Here is a 6,648-nt window from a genome sequence, read left to right as displayed (position 1 = left end):
GGTGGGAGGCAGGGGGAGAAGCTGCTCCATGGCAGCACAGATGGAAAAGACACCTTCTTCTCACTTGTTTTGCTTTACTTTGATTTGTCTCATCTTGTAAACATGCACAAATCAGGACAGGACTTGTAGGAGCTACATTTTGTCTGTATAGTCTGTCAAGACCTAATCAGAGCTGTGGTTTGGTCTGCAGGAATCAGTGGTGGGACCTCTAGGGCTTCCCATGTCTTGTCCCAGCTGTGTGCTTCTGCTGCCTGTGCTCTTCAAGCAGCACCTGCCATGGAAAGGGCTAAGGATTTCAGTGCTTTTTCAGCTCATTGTAATGTTTTGCACATTCCTCTCACCAGTGCAGTGAAGATTTTGATGAAGGAACCATGTAGCAATAACAGATTTTTTCTTCTCTTTTACAACACATGCTAACAGCTGTTTACAAAGTAGTAGTGATGGTGGAATGCAGTCCAGTGGGTATACTGACTATTCATTTATCCAGAGGGATTACACTGTAGTGAACAGCATTTGGACTTCAATTTAGCATGCATCCAGCCGAATTATGCGATTAGCTGATATGCAATAAACCAGAACAGAAACACATGCAGTCAAATGGTGCTATATAAAGAGCACATAATTCTTAAACAGGGTCTTATAATATTGTACAGGTAAATTATAAATACATATTTATAAGGAATTTGGCTATCTTGCCATACAGCTATATTTCTTGGAGTGCTGTACATATATCTGCAACTATATGTTCAGAACTGCACTGATTTCAGGCTCTTTATGTTACTCATTAAATAATTTTATTTTGTTGTTTTACTTGAAGTGATGCCACACTTTAAATGCTGGCACAAAGCAATGTTTTTACATCATTTAGAAGAGGACATAAGGTGTTGGGAAAGATGGAACAGGAAGGACTTATGGATATGATTGTATGGTAAGAAATACTGGAGATGTAAAACCTGTGAGTGAAATAGAAATGAAAGCCAGCTTTGAGATGTAGGCACTGGAGGCAGGAAAATGGTGATTAGCTGAAGATGGGTTGAAGGACAGGAAAACAAAAGGAGTCAGGAATGTAGTCTTTCCACTCTGCCAAGGCATCAGGGAGAAAACAGATAAGAAAGTAGTCTTTAGAATTTAGAATATAAAATGACATGGTAATATAGTAGTTCTTATAGGCTGCATGCAAAATTTGTAGGTTTTGTATCTTGCACCGGTTGGTCACTGTAAATTAGAACATTCAACACAAAAAGAGATATAATGTATTGTAACAACAAGGCTTAAAAGGCAGTCTTTTATTTAAAAAAAAAAGTTTCAGAGAAAACTCCTCTCCAGCAGAAACCTCGTGGTGATTCTTAAGAACAGAAAAAAAGAGGTTTTTGGTTACTGTCAGGAATTTTTACAGTTGTGAGGTCACCTCTCTCCAGACCCTCTGGGAGTGCTGTCTCTTTCCTGGATGGAGGGCATGGGGACTGGAGGAGAGCCCACCTCCTTTCTCTGTCTTGCCACAAAGGAGCAGGGGGGAAAGAGCCCTAAGCAGATTTTTTTGTCTCAAATCATCCCTAGCAGGTTGCTGAGCCCAGGGAAGAGAGAAAAGAGGGGAGGGAACAAAGCTGAGAGGTTTTTCATCATACTGGAAGATCCTGATTGTGGATTTTGTTCTTTGTACCATTGTGAGACTGACCACAGTCCTTACCCTCAGTGTGCTCCTCATGAGAAACCAAAGGATTGGCAGCTCTGTCCTATGGACCAGCTGTGGGCAGGAGCTTGGCATTGGCACATCATGTGTATAAACATAGATAAAATGAGGTTGTAACTGAACAAACTGTGCACCCTAAATTGAGGGATGCTGCTTAATCCACTCGCGCACGACCATCCTGCCTGCACACAGGAGTAAGAGCACTTCCATCCCTCTCCATCCAAGAGGGATCATGTTGTTACTTTTTCAGCTTTATCACTTTGCTTGATATGAAAGTGATCCATGTCCTGGCAAAGCTCAGAATGAAAGAAGCCATTTCATAGGACACAAAGCATTGACCAGATTAAAGAAACAGTGAACAGGCACTGGCATGGTGATTGCTATTTATCCTCTGTGTTGTGTGAGGCCAGAGCCATACGGGAAATAGCATGTACAGAGGTAATTAAAACTATATGGATGTGTATGCCTAAGTAGGCCAAATCATGGCTGTAGGCAAGTTTTCCAAAATGGTGCAATAGGAAAGTTCTTAGCCTCAACATGAGGCTCAGATTATGTAGGGACATTCCCATGTGATCCCAAGTGTGTGAACAAATAGACTTAGGTAAAAAAGTGTAATTTGTATTAACTATACAACCTAAAAGATGTAAAAATAGTAATTAAAAGCATTTTAATGCAAGTAATGTATTTACAGTTATTGTAATCATAAAAGATTGCTGAATAGCTTTCACTTTTTGAAGTCCTCTCCTTTCTCATAGATGAAAATAAGTTAGCAGGTCTCCATCTCTGCCTTTCAATAGCTTTAAAAATTGTAGGCTTTATATTAAAAAAATATATTCTTGCAAATATTTCTCTAGTTTGTTTTTTAACTTGGATTGTGAATTTTCACCAATCCTTCAGAACAGCTGGCTGTCTGTAGTCCATTCTGTACATACCTGCATGTGTTTATTTTTCCATAGTTGCATTTTCTGGAAAATTTGATAGAATTTAAAAATATTTTTGTGTATTTTCAACACAGAAATGTGAAGAAAAGAAGAGAAAAAATGTCTATGAATTACATGATATTTTAAAACCATGTTTCAAAATGCATTTATCTGAATTCAAGCTGTGACTTAATAGCTGTAGCTGTATCAACACTGTATCAGTTTACCATAGGAGGAAAATATATGAAATGAGACATAACCTACTAAGGTCACTTCAGGGGCTATCACCGAGCGGAAAATGAATGCTAATATTTTCAGATTTAACATGGGTAAGCTAGTCAGAACCAATAGTTTGGGGCTGAATTCTGAAATGCCCTCAGTGAAAGCAATGCAAGGGGGATGGTCAGTGAGATGGAATTATTAAAAGATAGGGTGGAGCCAAGCCCAGCCATATGGTGAATGCCATAACCGGGGCAGACCTGTCATGGCCAAGCAAGCTGGGAAAGCAGGCGAAAAGAAATTGTCCTGAAAGAACAACATGCATCCCGCCATGAAGAAATGAGGGCAGAGGGCTGTGGGCAACGTGTTGGCCAGTGACTGACACTTGCACTGATGAAAGACAACACTGGAAGTTGAGCCCCGGCTATGCCAAGTTGATTAGGGTAGATGGGACCCTTCATCATGCCTTAAAAAATCATCACAGCTCAAAACACTCACTTCCAATATGCCTAATAAAACCCTCAGTCATTCATGCAAGTTGAGTGAGTAACACATCTATCACCAAAATAGCTGGGTGCATCAGACATAGCTGTTCATAACATCCAGAGTCCTTTCTACCAACAAAAGATGTGAGGGTCTTGCTGCAACTATGAAAGAAGCCTGAGACTTACTGTAGACATTCCTCATTTTTTCTCAGTTGTGCATTTTCATGAAAAAGACTATACGTTAAAATGCAATGTTTGTATTTTGATAAGTAGTATAATCAACAGAACCATTAACTAGATATTTAATTAACTATCAAAATTTCATCTCAGTCCTCAAATACTTTGTTAGTTGGATGACTCTTGTGGGATAAATAACCTTAGTGACATTTACTTCAGGTGCTTTCTGAACTGAGCTCTCATGCAGCAAATATTACTTGCCCCAGTGCTCCCCCAGCTTGTGCTGACACACTCTCCAGCATTCTCTGGAGTGACCTGTTGGTTGCTAAGGTGCACCAAAATTGCTGGATACGCCTGAGCTGGTGTTGAGTCCAGTTTCCAAAAAGACGAACCTACCCTGTGCTGGGAAGACATTGAGTAAAATGTTGTTTTGGTACTGATCAAATGAGTGTATCTCTGCACTTAGAATATAGAGATGAGAAGAAAAATCAGTCAATTAAGCCCAGGAAGACAGGTCCTTGTTGTTATGTAACATTCATATTTTCACTGTGCTCTTGGGCTGTCTTCCACCTATTCATACCACAGCTACTGGCCCCATGCATGAGCATGCACCTTTCTTATATGCACAGTATAAATCCATTACACATTCTCACACCTATAGTCATTGAGGTTTGTTTATAAGGTTTCTGCTTTGACATGATACAGATCAAGTTGTCATGTTCATACAAGCAAATTAAATGTAACTAGCATTATTCTTTGGTTTTTGAGCAAACTAGCAAAAAATAGGTTGCACTTATATTAATCAATTCTCTTCTGCACAGAGTTATTATATCCAAAAATATATCCAGAAATCATTCCTGCCCACAATAGCTCCCAAACCATGCCCAGAACCTCTTTGAAAGAGTTCTTATTGGCCTGGGCCAAAGTTCTGCTGGGGACAATTTAATTGTGCAGCTGATGGAACACCATAGCTGGAAAAAGTCCCAGGCATTATTTAGTTCCCTGGTATGGGTACAATTAGCCTGACCAGACACTGGCCTATGAAAAAAATAGAGCTTTAAAAATAAAACCTCAGGAAAAAAAGCATTCTGCTTAATTCTGATTTTTTCTTTGCATCCTTATCTCTTTGTGTATTGTTTGTCATTTTGTAAACATTCACTTTGATCAGTTTCTTTGCAAATGCTAGAATGTTGAGATGCTCCTTTGCTCAAATAGGAACACTATTCACCCATTCCTTTTTGTCTGATTCTCTATGAACTAGAAACCTTTACAAGCTTTTGCTTTAAAAATTAATTTCTCTCTTAGTATTTCTAGAGAAAATATACACTTTCAGGTGGGAAACTTAAAGAAGGATTACATCTCTGTTAGGTTTTAATTTTTCTAGGAATAATCCAGCCAGTACAGCTCAACATCTGTAAGCCTCAAGAGCAAGTTGTCATACTTGAGACAAGAACAGAGAAGTGAAGGCATTTTCTAAGAAGCTAGATATAATTTTATGGCAGTGAATTGCAACCCTACGAACACAGAGGAATTGTGGCATTCCACTTCTCATTATGTATGGCCACAAGAGAAATATTAAACTAGACTTTTCTTTGACTGTTGCCTTCGTTCTCTCTTTTTCTTGTACATACTTATAAAATAAAGATCAAACTTCCTTGAATTCTTTTTATCTGCTTTGAAGTCTAAGGAAAACTTTTTTGGAAATTCTATTTTCATCTCTGTGAATTTATTCTCTAATGCTTCTAACTTGTCAGATATGGACTGTGCTGTTCAAGGAGCATTAAGAAAAAAAGCCTATCTTTGAATCTACATTCACGGACAATCATTTTCACAATTCATGAAAGCCCTCAAAAATGTGGAGCCACAATATACTCTTCTATTACCATTTCTTTTGGAATGTTCTGAGGCATGTCAGCTAGATTCTGTGGAGGGGAAAAAAAGCAGGGTCTTTTTTTCTTCTTTTTGCCCAGTAAGTTACTTTGAGTAGGCAAAAGAAGCATATCCTACAGCTTAGGGGAGAACATATTGCATTTTCAGAAGGATAAAAAGTACCCAAGCCGGAGCTATTGCTCAAAGGTGGGATGACAGACATGCTCCCTTTCCCTGGGGAGGTGCAGGGGGTGTGGAGCAGGAGTCCCTTGGGTTAACAGAAAGAAGCCTGAACCTCTGACTACTTGGAGCAGTACAGAAGAGATACCATCTCCTGTAGGGGATGTTATCCTGTTCCAGCAAAGCAAACCATGTGAGGGCAGTCCCCAGGCAATGCCTTAATGAATCTAGAAACCTCTAATTAGCAGCCATGCATGCATCTCCTGCCCTGGAGGGCTTGGTCCACAGGCTCACCTGCAACTGAACCCTCCTGGGCCTGCAGGGAGCTGCAGCCTGGCCCCTTGGGGCCACCCCTGGGCATCTCAGAATGGCCCTGTGACATGGGTTTGTGTCCCACTGCTGAGGTTCAGCCCCATCCTTTTGGCTGCTGCAGTAAATCCTCCTCCTCGCTTTTGCCCACAAAACTAGCTTTATATTCACATTTCTCCAAGCACCTGAACCCAGCTCATCCTAGACAACATGGTGCTTCTCAGCCCATCTCCTGGGACCTACTGGTGGCCTGAAATAAGCCATCTAACCATTGAACCATCTTCCCATCTATTTGTTGCTTTAGGCCAGCTGGAGCCTTTGAAGGAAAGTCAAGACATGGGGAACCAAAACCTTGTTTCATTTGGAGAATGAAGAACAACTTAATGGTCCTAGTGGAATAATGGGAGATGTGCTGCATTTACAATTAAGCAGTACTGGGGGAAGTTTGTTGGCTGGAAAAGCAACTGAAGGGGCAGTGCTGCTCTCTGAGGATGTCCACTCAGCTCCCATTTCATGTGTCTTCAAAGGCATGTTTTTCCTTTACAACTGATGGTCTGAAAAAAGTTATCCATTGTTCCTAAAGATGGATGACACCCTGTCTAAAATCTTCTTGGGCCTGAAATGAATATGCATGGATCTGGGACAGCCTTTATTCTAAAATACTGTTGTAGGGGTTGAATAGATATTACAGCTGTAAGAATTTCCAGAATAGCCATACAGACATTTAGGCTTTGCAAATGTACATATCTAATGATGGATGTGTATATACACACACATCCTGTTCAGATCACATCAAAAG

Source organism: Zosterops lateralis (genome assembly GCF_965231275.1).
Source record: "Zosterops lateralis genome assembly, chromosome: 1".
Lineage (NCBI taxonomy): Eukaryota > Metazoa > Chordata > Aves > Passeriformes > Zosteropidae > Zosterops > Zosterops lateralis.
This window is presented reverse-complemented; position numbering follows the sequence as displayed.